Here is a 19030-nt window from a genome sequence, read left to right as displayed (position 1 = left end):
TTCCCCTAAAACAATGTTATCTATATGCTAAAATATGAAAGAAAATCCAGTTGGGAAGGAATATACAGCAGCAAATGAGTGTGATAGGATACAAAGGATTATAACAGACATGCCTTCAAATTGCTGAAGGATCACAGCTGAGGAAAAATTCTCCTTATTTTCTATGTCTATGACACAGTTCTTACTGACTGCCATGTGTCTATTATGCGTGTGCCCGACAGTGTATGTATGTGTGCAACAGAGTGACCAGGCTACATACACTTGGATATATTTGGCTCACGGAGTACTGCAGCACCTCAATCACCCAGATATCTATTTTTATTCATGGTTCAGCACAGGGCATAAGCAGTGCTATACTGGAGCTAGCTCCTGTCAGTCCAAGAGAGCTGAATACAGGCATCACTTCCCAACTCCATGTACACATCAGTACCCTGAAGTTGTCCAAGCTGGGAGTATTTACACCATGGAAATCCACAAATACGACAAATCAAAACTCCCCACTGCCCTCCTCCACCACCCTGTAGCCTGCTGGTTGTTAAACATTTGCCAGCACACCATTGGGTTTAAAAGTTCTTTTGGAAAGTGACCCACATAGTATCACACTTGGGATTCAGATATATTCATAAATGTCTGGAAAATTGAGGGAGTCATTCAGAAGCCAAACTGCCTGAGGACACTATTGAGTCTCTGAGAAAAAAAAAAAATGTCATAAGGGAGTACAGAATATGGCATTGTAAGCCCTCCTAGCAAAAGAAGCTGGGAATCAGGAAGAATCAAGTGTTCTGGGTAAAACTCGAAGGCACATCAGCACCTTGGAAGGAGACAGCTTCGGAGAAAACTAAAAAGTGCTAGACACAAACTTTCGGAATGACTCAATGCTCAAGTAATCCTGCTATGGGTTCTTTCTAAGACACAAAGGGGAGACGCTTCAGAAAGAAGCCCACCACTCTGAGAGCAGCAGGGGCCTCAATGAATCGCAGGGATCAGCAGCAGGCTTAAGGGGCAGCCCCTCAGCTTGAATGGAAGAGGGGCTCAGCTGAGCATAAGGGCAGCTGCAGTGGCAGGTGGGGACTGTTCAGAATGAAGTGACAGGTAGCAGGACAGTGGAGAAGCATGGTGGCACCTGCATAAGCAGAAACCACAGCAGCAGTGTGGCATTGAAAGAACAGCAGAGAAGAGGATCCTTAACTTAACGTGTTAATTCACGAGGACTCCTCCCTGGAGGCTCTAATATCCTTGAAGATTAGGGAATTTTCAAAAAGAATGTAAGCAACTGAGGTGTATGAGTGTATCTTCTGGGGAGGTAGCTGTTACCACAGTAAACTGATCATACATCATCTATCACAAAACTCATACCATATGTCAGAATTATTTACTTTCCAATCTCTATCCCATAATATATTGTCAGCGCCGTAAGGCAGAATTTATTCTATTCATCTCAGCTCCCACGGCCATCATAGGGCACATTGTGAGCATTCCATGTTTGTTAATAACAGTAAGAGCTAATAATTACTCTGTATAACATTTAAAATGTGCCGGGCACTAGTCAAAGAATTGCACATTAACTCATTTGCAGTTTATGAGAAGGTATTAATATTTTCCCATGTTAAATAAACTAAGGCAGAGAAAAGTAAATAACTTGCTTAAGGTCATAAATTCTCCAGATAGATGAATCAATAGATAGATGATAGATAAATAGACGATAGATAGATAGATAGGTAGATAGATAGATAGATAATGGACGAATGGATGGATGGATGGATACATTCAGAAAATTTGGTTTATTATCTAAGTTCTGCCACTTTTTCAAAATGTGCCCTAAGTTTTTCAAACAGGTATAGAAGTCCGTTAGAAGGCAGTAAAACCAATTTAGTGGATTACAACTAGAGTTTCTTTTGTTTTGTTTTGTTTTGTTTTGTTTTGTTTTGTTTTGTTTTGTTTTGTAGCAAATGTGAGTTTGCTCTGTGAAACCTCAATTTCAGTTATGTGTAAGTATGGGGGTGTGTTTGTGTATGCAGGGGCATAATGTAAAATGCAGCTCCCACTGTGGTTTGCTATCAAAATTTGAGAAACCCTAATCCAGGCTATATTATTTTAATAGCCTCTGTTCCTTAGTTTATTCAAAACTATCGTGAGCATGCAGTGCTCGATAAAGTAGGTATTTTAGAAGACACTTCCAGTGTATAGGCTTGAAGCTTTCCTAATATAATTAAAACACTGGGAAAAAATAATTTAAACTAATGAACTAAAATATTACATACGTAACACTATGATCTGATTGTCTTCTCAGAAGAGATGTTACACACATTATAAGGCACGTGTAATGTTTTAGTTTTTTTGTTAACTTTTAAAAATTCTCTCTGCAAGACAGCTCTGTCCAAAACACTGTGGCCCTGAATGAAGAGAAAAAACTACCCGCGAGACTCCCTCAGATACATTATTGAAGTTACGATTCGATCATCACAGCACTCGCACTTCTACACGGAGAATGAGATGATAACAATAATGAGTAATAATAAATGATTGAACAGCTCTCCTCTCTGGAGCAGTCTCCTAGTTATGGGGAAAAGCCTCTTCTCCACCTCCACTCAAGAAAAGAGAAAATGCAGAACTGCTGAGACCTTTTGGGGGAAAAAAAGTAATTGCCCAAGCAGAAAGCTGAAACCTCTGTTTTCAGAGGTGATATGTTATCAGAATGAAAGGGACTGTTTTTAATACCATTTTGAATAAGAAATTATGCAATTACTGTTGCCTCTGCTTTCCCAAAACTTCTTACCCGTGGCTCATTGTAGAAGAATGAGAAATAGGCATAGCTCAAAGAAGGGAATCGGTTCTTCTTTTTTGCACGTTTCTTAAAAATCATACATTTTTAAGTATTTTACAAATGATAAACTTTATGAAAATATCATTTATTTTATTACCTAACTAGAATATTATTTCCACAAGTCAAAGGTGAGGATTAGTAGCTTTTTTTTTTTAATTTCCTGCAGCAGCTAGCAATTCTTAAAAAAAAAAAAATTTTTTTAATAGATTCCTACAGTTAACAAATGCCTTCTAGTGAGTAGGAATCCACATATTAATGGCATGTCTTGGCTAGGCAATTTTGTATATCTTATCCCATTTTCATTTCATCAAATTAAGTCTCTCAAATGAGTATTGTCACCCTGGTTGTAGGGAAAGAGGAAGAAGTTATTCGGCTAGTAACAACTGTTTGGCTAAGCTGAGAATCATCCTGAGGTCTCTGTGTTCACAGTGCTCACACTCACTCCTTTACGAGTAGTTGAGGCATCATACCAATGTGGAAAGAGAATCACCACATCCCATCACTCCACAGAGCATAACCTACGGATATTTTGCTCTGTTTTCAGAGGTGATATGTTATCAGAATGAGAGGGACTGATCCATAAATAGGAGACATTTAGGCACTAGAGTGACATTTTCTTTCATTATTTCATTTCATGTCATTTGCCACATGTTGGTCTCTAATCCCGTGCACGTTCCTGTCCCTATGTAATATTCAGTGTGAAATTCTATGTCAGTATATTTAAACTTCCAAAAGTCAGTAGGTTCAGAGTTGTGATTCCCATAGCAACCATAATTCCACCCCTTTGTTTTTATATAGCATTTGTATAACTGGGGAAGTTGTTAAGTTTTATATCTTAATATAAATATGCAGTCATGTTGAGTGTCTTTTTATAGTTGCTGTGGGAACCACAATTTAGAATTTTCTTTGCATTTAAATTCCCAATCAGATTACTGCAATCACTGGCATTCCTCTAATTTTATTGAAGAAGTGGTAATGGGGAAAAGGAATAGTAATTTTATTATGAATTCCCATAGTTTTTATTTTAGAATATTATTTAATTGCCAAAGGGAAATTAAAATTAAAAAAAAAAGGGGGGGGGAGGAAAGACACATGGCATATTTTGAAATAAAATGGCAAAAGGAAAGAATAGTATGGTAAAGAAACGTAAAGTAACTTTAAATATGTGTAATTCCCAAGTATTTTGAAACATTGTGTTTCCTATTGGTCACAGAGTAGTAAGTGTTATAAATATAAAGACCTATTAAGTTCTTAGATCTCTTATTAGCAGGCACTGGTGTGCACTTTGCAAGTAAGGAGTGACATGAGTGTGTATTGTGTTGTATTGATTGTCTTGTGTGTGTGTGTGTGTGTGTGTGTGTGTGTGTGTGTGTGTGATGCACTTCTCTTTCCACTCAAAGGAAGAGTTTACTGAAATTAAAATATCTGCATATGATTCAGTATCCTTTTAAGTCTTGTGGGGCCATAATGTGAATGTGTGTTTAAACCCAGGTAGTTTTTATTTAATAAGAGCTTACAAAAGTCTTGTATGAAAGTGTCTGATCAAAGAAAGGAGTTTGAAGTCAGGGTGGATATTCAGGCAAAATCAGTAATCAAACTTAACTCATAACATTTCCCTCCCCTAGAGCAGCCCCAGCTGGTTTTGGCAACATTTCTAAAACTCACAAACCACAATTTAAGAACCATTAGTGTAGACATTTCTCCTAAATAGAAAATAAGCCAAATATCACGACATGGTGGTATATTTCCTTAGTGCATTCTAGACAGCATCTCTGAAGCCCTAGAGATGGTAATGTTGATGAAGATGGTTCCAGTTTTGTTTTTCAAAAAGAAAAGGGGGGGGGGGGGGGGACATTTTGATAGGGATATTGTTGCCTCACAGTTGACAAAACGATTTTGTGAATTATAAAATCATATCCTTTCACTATGAAATTGTTTTTTGTAAATTTTTCCTCCCAAATTAAAGTGAGAAAAATGTTGTAGCTTTGGTGAAGTTAAAGAGATACAAAACATGCAGAGCCCTCTGGTTTCCCAGCCAGGAAGATAATAAACCCCTCACTTCATAAGATGAATCCAGGTCAATGGTGTTCCTAAGGTTCATAGGTCTGCAAACTGGATTTTTTTTTTTTTTTTGGCAACTCAGAGCTGAACAGACTTAAAGTAGCTGATTTATTCAGCCAAATTCATAGGAGATTAGGATGTAAATCCAAAAGCCAATTTATTAATGTTTTGTAAACATAATGATTGCCAAGTTGTCTGTGTTACTTGTGAAAAAGTTTTTTCCATTATTCCATTCTCTTCATTTAAGTAAATCTTCTTGAGGATGCTAATTTTATTTTTTAAAATTTTTTTAACATTTATTTATTTTTGAAAGACAGAGAGAGACAGAGCGTGAGCAGAGGAGGGGCAGAGAGAGAGGGAGACACAGAATCAGAAGCAGGCTCCAGGCTCTGAGCTGTCAGCACAGAGCCTGACGCAGGGCTCAAACCCATGAAACATGAGATCATGACCCGGACTTCAGCTCAACTGACTGAGCCACTCAGGCACCCTGAGGAGGCTAATTTTAATTGGGTTGCCCACAAAGCCTGGAATCAGATATAAAAGGTTAACTGAAAGATCTGAATGACAACTGTCTTCTCCATTGAAATTATTTATGCCAAGATGGCTTAAAATTCAAGATGGTGGCAGTAACTGCATTAAGAGACCACAGCAGACGTTGCTGGACTCAAATGCCACAACTAGTCAGCATGGGTCTCATCCCTTTCCCCAACATGCTTCACAGATCCATACATATTGCCCTTAAAGACACATTAATGAACACTTAACACAACAGGGTCTACAGAAAGAGAACTAAAGTGAGGTCTTTATATGCCATTATTGCCCAAGGCCTATTTTGTAAAATTCATAGATGTCATATGCTTTCCTATGACTCAAATAAGCACAAAATTCACAAATGACCATTTGACCCAATGAACACAAAAGTATTCAATGCACAAGAAAAAAGTTTAAGTCTATTTTGCAAAAACTGACCCTGACACGTATGCAGTCACTATTCGTAAGAATTGTATGTTGCCTTTTTTAGATATGCACAAATAAAAATATGTTTTTACACAAATGTGAATGGTGCATGCTTTCTTTAACAGTCTTTCTTCCTTCCTTTTACATGGCTCCCCCATATTAACAATGTCCTTTATTGTCTGTGTTATATGATCACCTGTCCTGTGTTCCCTGGCTCCATATCATAACAACAAGAATTCTCCTTTTATTTTTACCCCCATGGACAATCCTAAAATTGGAACTATCAACTTGGATAGTTGCTACTCTCTGAGAAGCTGTAATGAAATGACTTATGCTAGGTTGATTTGAGACGTGTCCTAATCTCTTTTCTGACAGTCTATGATCAAAATTACAGCCCCATCATAATCTCTGGGTGCTGTGGCCTTGAAGCAAGATTACCTAGTAGATTCTCTGGCCTTGAAGCAAGATTACCTAGTAGATTCAGAGAAACCCAACTGCCTTTCTGGCCCTCTTCATAACAGTTAATGGCTTGCACCAGCATGGCGTCAGCATTTCAAGGGAAAACAGTAAACACCATATTTAATTTTCCTATATTACAATATCCAAGGATGCAGAGGTAAGAGAACCTTCATCAAACTGATCCTAAGTTTCTGACATGGCTACTATTGCTATTTCCAAAAGACAGAAATATCATTGCTGTCAAACAGAGCAGGCTGCCATAGGGAGTGGCGGTCACTTCGAAGACTCTGCCATGGAAGGATAATTTTATATAATTTATGAGAACTGTTGCTCTGAGGCAGGAGAAGTTATTGTCACCAAAACACAGGCTGTCACAGATGGGGGTATTAGCCCGTGGAGTGTGACTTATCTAAGAAGGAGTTTAGTTCAAAATGCAAACTCCTCTATTTTCATATTGTTTCATATTCTATCTTGGGGCACACTTTAAATTGATTGACAGACACTGAAAAAAATAGTTTAATTCCAAGGAAGTTTAATAATAAAATCAAGGTAAAGTCTCCATCAGTAAAACATCTACTAAAATAATAACATGGATTTTGTCAAATAAAAACTCTATAGCTGTTTCCCACTTAACCTATATTTCTCTGTCATCTTTGTACTTGTATTTTTTATTCCTTTTTCACATTTAAATCCCAGATGAGGAATAAAATTGAAGCAAAAATTTGCATATTTAAATGAATACTGTCAAATTTATTGGGACTGGGATCAACTGTAGATTATCAGAAAACTCTGGAGGGTGATAGGAGACATTTCAAAATCAAAAAGTTTACTGCCTTTGCCATCTGCAACATTCTCCAGTCCAATTTCCTAATTTCCTTCACTTTGTTTTCTCTATGGAACTTTTTCCTTCTTCCACTGAGATCATTGGTGTCTGCTCAGTTGGGAATATGTTGTCTCAATTTTCAACAATTTCACTATTACCCATTCTCACCCAGTGATGCAAAAAAAGAAAAAAAAAAGTCATCAAAAGTAGAAGAAACCATCCAGATTCATTAACTCCACCTTGGGTACCTCCTAGGGACTGTTTTCTAGTGCTCACTGTTTTCTGATTCACAATATTTGAAATTTTTGACTCAGGAACTCAGCTTCAACTCTGGCAGAAAAGATCATCCAGGCAAATTGCCTGACATTTTACATTATCTGTGATTATGCTCCCCTCTGCTACTTTAGGTAACTGGCAGTTGATTATGCGGTGGTATCTCTACATCCATGGCCTAGCCTTCTGCTTCTAGTCCTTTTACATGTAATGTAGCAACAAGAAGTCCCTAATATTATCCACCCCATTAGTCTTCAGTATGACTAAAAACCTGATTAAATAAACACTAAATTGACAACTTCATTCATTCAAAATATATTTAAAGAGTTCATCCTACCAAAACTGTATTTGAACTACACAAATTATTAAAAGGAAAGGGGGAACAGATGTCTGAGTGGTTCAGTCAGTTAAGTGTCTGACTCTTGATTTCAGCTCAGGTCATGATCTCATGGCTCATGGGATCTGTGCTGACAGTATGGAGCCTGCTTGGGATCCTCTCTCTTTCTCTCTTTCTCTCTGCTCCTCCCTCTCTCTCTTAAAATAAATAAATAAACTTTAAAAAATGAAATAAAGTAAAATAAAAGGGGGAAGGATGACCTTTGTTTCTGAGGTATCAGTCTATAGTACCTGAAAAGAGTATGATTAACAAATCTGTATGCCTGACATACACAGGGAACAAAGAAATAGGAAAAATCTTCCACCTTTTAGTAGTCTCCAAGAGGAAGAAATGATCATTGAAGTGGCAAAATTTAGAATATTCATTGGACCTGCTTTTCTGCCTCTTCCTGTTGATATGAAAATGGTGCTTTCATTAGACATATATATAGCAATGTAACACATCTCCCAAAATTTGGCAGCTTAAAACAATGAATTTTTAACATCTCATGCAGTTTCTGAGAGCCAGGACTCTATTGTAGCTTAGGGGAATGGTTATGGTTCAGAGTCTCTCATGAGAGTGTGGTCAAGAGGTAGGACAAGATTCCAGCTATCTGAGGGCTCAACTGGGCTGGGGTGGGGGGATCCACTTCCAAGCTCCCTCATATGGCTACTGTCAGGAAGCCTTAGCTTCTCATCAGACAGGTGTCTCCATAGGCCTACTCAACAACTGGTTTTCCCAAATTAAGTGATCTAAGATAGAGGGTGACCAAAATGTCTTCTACAATTTAATCTTGAAGGGGCTTACCATCCCTTCTGCTAGGTTTATTGTACAAATGAACTTGGTACAATGCAGGAGAAAACTAGACAAAGTTATAAATCCCAGAAAGAAGGGATCATGAGGGGCCATCTTGAAGACTGACTACCCCAGGTCTGTGTTGTCTCTATCACGTGTGCACCGCCCCCCACCCCTGCCTCTAATATATGCTTCGTCTTGCTTCAAGTTCCTGTACCCTAAAGTTCAACCTAAGGGTTTGGTTATGGGTTTAGGGGAAGGAGGTCGAGACTTGAGGTCAATCCACATGCTTTAAAACTATTTCAACAATACTAGGTTATTCTCATTCTCATTTTTGTATATAGCAACCTTGATGGGAGGTTAATTATAGGACAGAACTGGGCATGTCTAGACCTTTTAGTTAAAACTCATCATAAACCATCAAAACTCTTGCCCTACACTATAAATTAATATATATAATATATACGTATATATTACATGCATATACATATATATATTTTTTTATTTTAACCAATGTTCACTGAGTAAGTTTTTATTGAACACCTACTATGTTTCAGCACTCTTTTGGACGCCTATGATACATCAGTAAATAAGCATCATACAAAAATCCCTGCCCTCATAGTGTTTACATCCTAGTGGGTAAGAAAGATACCACAAATAAATAAATAAATCAAATATTATGTTAGAGGATGATAAGTCTTATGAAAGAATACAGCAGTGGAAAGGGGACTGTAAATTCTAGGGTGGGGATTGTGATTTTTAAACAAAGCAGTAAGGATAGACCAGGTTTAACAGGTCACATTTGAGCAAACACTTGAAGAAAGTGAAAAAGCCATGCACACAACTGGAGGAAGCGTTTTCCAGAAGAGGGATAAGCTATGCCAAAGGGCCTGGGTGGGAACGTCTTATGTTCTTCACTGGAGGAGAGTGGAAGCAATAAAGAGTAGAAGGAGATGAGGTGTGAGAGGTTACAAAGGAATGAGTTTTAAGAGGCCACTGAAAATGTTGGCTTTTAGTCTGGGTGAAAAGGGGAGATACTGGATAGTTTGTTTTGACCAGAGGAGAGTAGATAAAAATTAATCCAACAAGGAAGTAAAGATATTCACTATACATAAGTAAGCATAGGCATATGTTTTCATCTTGTTTATGTCCAGTGCTATTTCCATGTCACGACTACTCCCTCAATTCCACCCTCCTCCACATTTTACCCTTTAAAATTCGGCTCGGGCCTTATCAACTGGCTCTCAGGGGAAAGGAATCCCTGAAAGGTAGCATGTGCAATTTCTGTGATATATATACTTCCCGCATGGCTGATTTCAAGGATGGTTGTGTTTAACAATCCGCTCCTGGAATTTTAATAGATCGTCCTGAGAGCCTATATGAAACAGCTCCAGCATGCCGTGTTTGTGCCCCACAGGGCAAACACCAAACACAGTGACTTTTACAGTCGTTGTTACACAAATGTTTAACGTATTCATAACAATTATCACTTCTGAGTACCTATTATATGTCAAACATATAACTCACCCTTTATCAAGTATTCCCTGAAAAGCCTTGCAATTATATAGGCAGGAAGCCATTTTTCCCCCATATATATTCCTCCATTTACCTGGAGGTAAAATAACTTTTCCAAGTTCACTAGCTAATTAATAAGTGACAGTCATGATGTGAACCATGAACTGCTTATGCCTTTCAGGTTGTGCTAGATAATTGACTCTAACCTGAAATTCAAAATATCAGGTGTCTACTACGTACCCATTGTGTACATTTTTCATCACTGTGGAATTGTTGAAGAAAGATAGCATTATCAACTCAGCTGAAATCCACTAAATATCATACGTTCATTTTGCACCATGCTATGCATACAAATCGAGATTCCGCTCTCGGCAACAATTTTACCTTCTCTCCTAAAGAAAGACATCTAAATCAAATCAACAGCACCACACTCACCATCCCAACCCTTCACACTGCGTTCTTTAAAATGACGCTTAAGCACGAACTATCCCGGGAAACTTTTTTTCTGCACAATCTTTCTCTTCCTGGCTCCCCTCAGAATGAAATACATGCCCAAAAGTTGTGTTTTCAAGTATCTTGTGAATATATACAGCACACTAAAACACATGGTTATGTGACAAGCATGTGTTTTATTTCTCTTTTCTCCATTAGGATGAGAACTCTTTTTTAAGACACGGGATTGTGTCTTAGTCACCTTTACATCTCCACCACCTGGTATGAGATGTAATTTTTCTTTTATCTTTTTGTTTGACTAAACGAAAGATTAAACAGATAAATGCAAGATTCCGGGCAAATATCATCATTTTATATCTGGTATTTCTATTTATATAAGTAGTTCCATAATGTCACAAATTTATGATGGTATTTCAGCTATCATCTATTTCAAAACCCAGAATGAAGCGCTGGTTAGATGCTTGAGCTCTAGACTCATACTGCCTGCGTTCCACTTTGTTCTCCCACTTTACCAGCTGGGAATTTACTTTCTCTTTCAAGGCTCTTTCCTTAACTCTAAAATAGAAATGATTTTTATAAGAGTTAAATACATTAATACATATAAAACACATAGAAGAAGCTTGGCAAATAGTAAACTCCTGAACAGGTGTGCCAGGGGGGCTCAGTCAGTTGAGCTTCCGACTCTTGATTTTGGCTCAGGTCATGATCTCACGGGTCGGGTCATGGGACAGAGCACAGTGTGGGGCTCCCCGCTGGGTGTGGAGCCTCTTGGGATTCAATTTCTCTCTCTACTCTCCTCTCTCTCCCTCTGCCTCTACCTCTCTCCCTCTCTCTCTCTCTCTTTCTCTCAAAAAAAAAAAAAAAAAAGAAAAGAAAACAAAAGAAAGAAAGAAAAGAGAAAAAAGAAAAAAAGGTAAGCTCCCGAATAAAAATGAATTATCCTTTCACTGGTAAACCTATTGGTAAACATAAAATACATTTATTTGAGGGGCACCTGGGTGGCTCAGTCAGTTAAGCATCCAACTTCTCACAGCCTGTGAGTTCAAGCCCTGCATCAGGCTCTGTGCCAACAGCTCAGAGCCTGGAGCCTGCTTCAGATTCCGTGTCTCCCTCTCTCTCTGCCCCTCCCCTGCTGGCTCGCTCTCTCTCGCTCTCTCTCTCTCTCTCAAAAATAAAATTTAAAAAAATACATTTAGTTGATTAAAGAAAGCATGGTTTTTGTTCAATGCCAGGGCAGTGATTAATTTTTTCTTAATAAGACATTATCATTTACCATAATAAAAACAATAACAATTTCCACTAATTTTCCCAGAAAGATACGTATATTAACACCAAAACCAAACTTCACATTCTTTTAACTATTTTCTCCAAGAAAGCTAAAAAGAATAATTTGATGCTGATCTCACATTGAGTTTGTTCTCTTACCTGTCTACTCTTCACCAACATGGGAGATGTATGAGAATTGGCAATACCTTTTCAGCCCTGGGTTATGCCACAGTGAAATCCAAAACTGGCATAAACAGTCTGGGAGGAACAACAGGGGCTGTTTTAATACAGAAAAATAAGCTGGTGATGACCCACCACATCTGACCTCTCACTGAAATTATTAGGCTAATAGCTATTGTTAACAAAAATTATGTTTCCTAAATTCTCTTATGTCTATCCTCTCCTTTATTCCATCCAGGTAAACTTGAGCTTAAAAATATAATTATAAAGACCCTTTCAATAAATCCTATTTCTGGAGTGTCTGGGTGGCTCAGTCAGTTAAGCTTGTGGCTCTTAATTTCAGCTCAGGTCATGATCGAGCCCTGAGGTTCAGGAGATCAAGCCACTCCAGCCTCCCCTCCCCCCACACCGGGGCTCTTCGATGACAGTGCAAAGCCTGCTTGGGATTCTCTCTCTCCTTTTTTCTCTGCCCCTCCCCCAATCCTACTCACTCACTCTCTCTCTCTCAAAATAAATAAACTTTATAATAAATAAATAAACCTTATTCCTTATTCCCATAATGGATTTCCTTATTTCTACAGATTAAACTCATTTTGTCCAATCTGGTTTTGTTTCCACATGGTGTTAACTAGAATATAGCTTTAGTATAGGATGCTCTTCTCTTCGTTCTTTTACTTTCCTTAATGAGATTTCACATTTTCTTAGGAATCTGGGTTCCAAAGTATGGTTAGCATGATATATGTCCACAATTCTTAGGGTTGTATAATACACACAAAAATTTTTGTGAGCGAATTTTGCCAAATAGTCACCAAAACTGGCTGTGTCATGAAGACTGATAATTGGTGAAAATCCCTCAAAAATAATTCAGAAAATCATCATCACAAATTCTATATTATTTTTCCTTTTGTGATGATATATCTCTACATGAACAACCCAGATAACTAACCTGACTCTGTACACACATGAAACTTTGGATAGTGTAAGATACTTTTTACATCCAAAAATATAGCTCAAATATAGTTATTGAGGCTTACTTATTTCTCCAACTATGGAGTCTCAAGACCAGCTTTGATGGTGATTTATTACAAAATAATGTCAGAAATCAGAAATACAAAATGAGTGATTAAAAAGCTCTGGGCTTTTACTTGAATATGGCCTTCTTTTTCCCTACTTTCCCACTTCAAACTCTATGCAATACACTCTCCTGGTTCTTGTTATGCTCCTTTTGTAAAAACATTTAAATAAAACATCAGATTGCTTCTTGCCTGACCTATAGGCCCCAGGCAGATTAATCTCATTCCCCATTCATATACTACTCCTTTTACCATATGTGGTGTCAACTTCTGTGTTAATGGCCAACTGAAAGGGTGTGATGAGAAGCAGAAAAAGGGAAAATTTGCTTCCATTCACCTCTAGAAAAGGAGAACTACTTAGGGGGGGAAGAGGGGGGGGCTCTGCTATTCTCCAGCTTCATGGGAATTCTATAGGTAGGTCCACTTAAAACAAACACTATTTAATAGAATTTAGCTTTATTGAGACCTGTTTTCAAATGGGAAAATGTATCTAAAAGGTCACTTTTAGCACATGGCCCTAAAGAACACCCTGCCCTTTCTACTATCCCCAACACCGTGGCTTTGCATGGGATGTGTGCTGTCACATTAATAGAGGACATCAAGTCTAATGGAGACGTGCTGGGGTTCCGCAGAGTGTGAATTATTAACTCAGGTATATGGGAGTGTATTAAACAATCCTGCAAGGCAGAAGGCATTGTTTAATGCTCTGTTTGTGTCTGATTCCTTTTTGTTTTCATACACCGATGGAAACCAGGTAGGAATGCTAACAAGAAATTTCAAACAGATAAGAGAGAATTTTAAGCTGTTGTCATCAGTCTCAGCTTCTGTCAGTGCATGAAGTAAACAACTTCAGATGAATTAGGCAACAATGAGAGAGACGAAGGATATGGCAGAGGGATGTCAGCATCAACACTATTCCTGCACAATCATTACCAAAGCTCAATTAACTAAGCTTTAAATTCAAGAGAGACAGAGGTCCAGTCCTTCTCTTTTGTCTCTGTAGCTCTTGAGATCCTATTAGAGAAACTGAACTAAAAAATGCTAGCCAATTTTTTATCACATCACTTTTCCACTGAAATACAGATTTCTTTAGAAAGTATCTCATTCTGATAGTAAAAACAGAGTAAACGAAAACGGCAACACAGGAAGAACACTCTTGCTGGGGAAATTAGGGCCAGTCTGGCTATTTTAATCGAAAAGTTGTTTAAAACAAAAAATCATAAAAGTAATACATGCTTATCCAAATACCTTGATCATTTCATCTTAAATAATGTAAGATGTACATGCAATTGCCAAGCTTCTGACGTAGAACCAAGGCTTTTTTCTTTTTATACTAGGGGCCCTCCCATAGTACATCTTCCATGATTTTCAGGCTCCAGGATTAGCTGTTTTTTGTTTGTTTATTTTTTAGTGGGATGAGGATTCAAAGGCTGTGAACAGCCCTTATAATGAGTACAGCAACTATTCTAATTAGCTACTACTCATGCCCTGCTAGTCATTAAATATTCTGAATATCATCTTTGCTTGTAAAGCAATGTGAGTGAACAATTCCTCTAGATTTTTAAGATTTTTTTTCTCAAATATATTATCATTTTTTCATCCACATTGAACAGCATTTTCAGCAACTTGTCTTTATCAAGTCTTTCTGAAACAGTCACCTGCTTTCATAAAAACAACTCTTTTTCTCTGCACTTCCAACTGATACATTTATAAAATAGTTAATTAAATAATAAGGTAGTTAATATTAAATAATACAAATATAATCATATGTACAACCACCAGAGAAAGTTTGGGAAGAAGCCACTGGCTCTTGGAAAGCATGTAAATAAACACAGAAGTATGTGAATCTCCTAGAAAGCGTCTACAAGATGCAAGCACTCAGTGAGTCACACACAGTAATCAATATGTTAGAACACACTGGAACAGAAGAATGAGAAAATGTCAAATAATCCAGAAGATCAGTTACCTGGGAGTTAATTAAGAGACCATACACTATACTGTTATATTACTAATTACAAAGATAAAACTATACGCATATTGTCATATCCCAGAACATAACAAAAGTATATGTAATATAAATGAGCTGTAACAGAAAATTTGAAAAATGTGCTCAACTTGCCCAAAAGTATTTCCTTAACTCAAAATTACTTGACTCAAAAATTTGATTCAAAGTATGTGTTTCACTCATGTAAGGAAACTAAATTACAATTTGATTACCACTTAAGATCCGCTTAGAAAAGCAAAGACCATGTATTTCATGTTCATTGGAACATAGCTAAGGTGGTTCCTCGTGTTAAGTGGGCTACATACATTTGCGCCAGAAATGATTTTGGCTGTGGACACAGAGATCCAAAACAAAACGGCTATTTGAGTAATCCTCAGTGACATTTTTCAACATGTGTAAGAAAACACTGGTAAATCAGAATGCACCTGTGGTAGGAAGAATTCTAAGATGCACTCCCCCACAGGATCTCAGACCTAGAGGTTAAGTACATTTTCTCCGGAGTATTCATTCACATACTGATCTAGGTCCTTCTCTGAAGTCATTTTGTAACTATAACTAATGTCTAAAATCAGTTTACCTTACAATGAGAGAGATTGTCCTGTTTGGGCGGGCGTAACCTAAGCATACGAACCCTTTAAAAGTGGAACATTTTCTTTTGCTGGCAAAAGAAGAAATCAAAAACAGGAAAAAAGTACAGCAAATTTTATTTTGTAAAAATCTGCAGTGCAGTGGCGGATTGCAGTTGTTTTTCTGGGGATACAGTGAATACTGAGTGTTGTTTTATGGGTGGGCTAAGAAAAAAACAAAGGATGTTTATGTATGGTTCATCACGTGTGGCATATAGTTGTGCACAGACATCAAATTACCCTCTGAAATACAACTTTAGCAATTGAGTCTTAATACCTAATATCCATTTTTCTACATTCTACTGAAATCACAGAAAATAAAACTGAACATAATAGCTGGTCATCTATTCAGACAGACGCAAGAGAAAGATGACTCTCAAAGTGTGGTCCCCAGACTAGCAACATCAGCATCGCCTGGGAACTTGGAAATGCAAACTCTAAAGCTCTATCCCAGACCCACTAAATCAGAATCTCTGAGAGTAGGCCCAATTATATGTGTTTTAACAAGCCTTCCAGGTGATTCTGAACCATGATCAAGTTTGACAACTGCTGCTAAAAAGACCCTATTATTACTTTAATCTCAATGCCTGCTGCTGGTCTCCACTAGGGACATTATAAGCCTCTGTGAGAATCTTTGTCCGTCCATTTTATGTTATACACATTCCTTTCCTTACAATCTTCTACTTCTCTGTGGGTCTCTCTCCTCTAGAATTTAGATGTGATATTATTATAGAATAAACCTATTTAGAATACTATTTAAAGTGGTATTTTTGCAAAAGTCCATTATGTAATAATACAATTTAACAATTGGAAAAGCCAGAATATGTGATCAGGCTTGTGAATGCCCAAATGTCCCACTCTGTTTGGATATGTATATGCAAGCAAGTAGCTTTCAAGAGAACAATGGTAACACTCCCCTTAAGTAAATCCATACATAAATAGCATGGAATTTCCAAAGCCATTTCACTTGTGCATTGGCATAGATTTGTTGCTATACTTCTGCAAAAATGGAGACTATTGTAATAAAATATATTCTACCAGAACTTAAAGTATCTCATATCACCCTAAGTGTCTTATGGACCCATTAATTATAAGGGGGGGGAAAGGATAGAAGATAAAATGTGTAGGGGACATAAATGTTTAACCACCACATAGAGTCTGAATAATTAATGGAATGATACCCTTTAGTGCAGAGCCCCATATCTTTAAACTATAAGAGAATATGAGTGCACTATTTCAATATTTAAGCCAAAGTAAGTGATGTAGTTTCTGCATGTGAACTATACGTCCGGGCAATGGATTGAACAAATGCTTCATAATAATAAAATGGCTTTTAAACGTGAATTGGTCTCCTAAGGTATAAGGATTTCCCTAACCAACACAATTTATTCAGAGTAAGATTAGCAAAGACAATTTTTGAAGCAATAATATTCATTACCTCCACATTTTATAATATTGCTAGTTTAGTGTATCTGAAGTGCTCCAGTGTGTTTAGACTGAACTTTCATCACGTCTAAACAGCTTAACTGATAGTTACTTGATAACTCTTTTATGAAGCAGTTTTTTTAATAATGCTTTCATATTTCTGGTTTATGATGCCATTAAAGTCATCATTTGTCACATTAGTAATAGAGAGATTCTTAAAATATCCCTAGCAGCAATTCAGGATGGCTTTTAATGTCAGCATAAATTCCTGTATTACTAAACTAGCTATTTGAAATATTAACAGTGTTGTTTGCAATTTCAAAATATATGTGACAATATAAGTACAGAACGTAGATCCCTGGTTTAGGGAAAACCAGAAAACCTAAAGGAATAAAGCTAAAGTAGGTTGGCTTGACCTTGTGATAGGATTTAAAAGCAAAGAAAAAAACGTTCCTTTCGTTGTGGAACAGATCGGTGAAGTCGCTGCTACAGAATTATTTATTCTCCACAGACTAAGCAATTTAAAGTGGGGAGTAGTGGAGGAGGGGGGAAATCTAACTTGCCCAGAATTCTATTCTACAGTGAATCTATCTCAATTCAAACGCTCATGGATGTGGTTTCCATTTTTTTCTTAGAAGTTAAAACACTGCATGGCATGCTTCGCCCCCCCCCCCCCCCACTCCCATTGCCTCTTGATATGGTGAATTTCTCTAGGGGGCCGTGGATGAGGCCCCAGGGCTCTAAAATTCAATTGGACATAGTTGGTTCGGTGGCACAGGCTTGTGTGCTTACGTAACACCATCCCATCGCACTGTCAGCTGTTCCATTCTTGGACACAAATGGAGTATTAATGTCCAAGAACCCCACTGTTGGGCTGCTTTGGAGACGGGCTTCACACACTCTACGGCTCTGCTCTACGTCTGCAGCATCACAGGTGTGTGAAAACTACAGACCTGATCTTCTAAGAGAAGTTTCTCTTCACAGAGGTGTAGTTAGGTCTTATGTTTGGTAGGTACATACATAATGAAAGCTACCTCAAGGGCCAAACCATGGGCTTAGGTCTATGAGGTAGGGTTGTGTTTGCAAAATGGAGACACTAACAGAAAAGGACCATTTGTTATGGACGATGGGTTACGGTGGAACTACACTGTCCTTTCTTGAACCATAGAGCACCTTTTTCCTGCTCTTGATGCTCCTACTATTTAGTCACACAGAACGTTAGTTATAAAGTAAAAAGAGCACTGAAATGTAAATCATAAAATTCTTGTTTCTAAACCCTTTTAGTGTTGATGTGCACTTGGCCAATCTTATAATCTTGCTGACCTCATTCTCCTCATTTCCAGAATTATTAACTATATTTGTTTTATCAACTGCAAAGTGTGAATACAGGGTTATTAATTAAGCTATAGTTGACACTTCAAAATGTTATTTATTAATATAGTTATTTTGCCTTGAAATTATCTATTTGTCAACTGTAACACTGGTCTACATATTACCATTATTAAAACTTTTTTTTTTTTTAACTCTACCTTTGGACATGAGAGGAAAACAGGAAGAGAATGTCACAGTCAAAATTTTCATGCCTGACTATACCAAGTTATTCCTCTTTCTAAAAGAACTACATTCAAATAAACTGTTGACTGTTGTCACTATGAATGGATGGTGAAATAATCTTGTTACTGAAGACGTCATTTATCCACTGGAAATGTATCTTAATTCTCACTGGCATAAGCCTTTCTCTAGTTTCAAATGTTAACTGGGCCCATGAGGAGTAGGGCTTTCATGAAAAAGAGACCAAGTAACTTTCAACAAATGAGAATAGGGAATGGCCATCACGATTTCCCATCTCTCTGCATTTGTTAGGCTTCTCCAGAGAAAAAGAACCAATAAAGTGTGTGTGTGTGTGTGTGTGTGTGTGT

The sequence above is a fragment of the Herpailurus yagouaroundi genome, unplaced genomic scaffold, assembly GCF_014898765.1.
Source record: "Herpailurus yagouaroundi ecotype Mexico unplaced genomic scaffold, PumYag 199, whole genome shotgun sequence".
NCBI classification, from domain to species: domain Eukaryota; kingdom Metazoa; phylum Chordata; class Mammalia; order Carnivora; family Felidae; genus Herpailurus; species Herpailurus yagouaroundi.
This window is presented reverse-complemented; position numbering follows the sequence as displayed.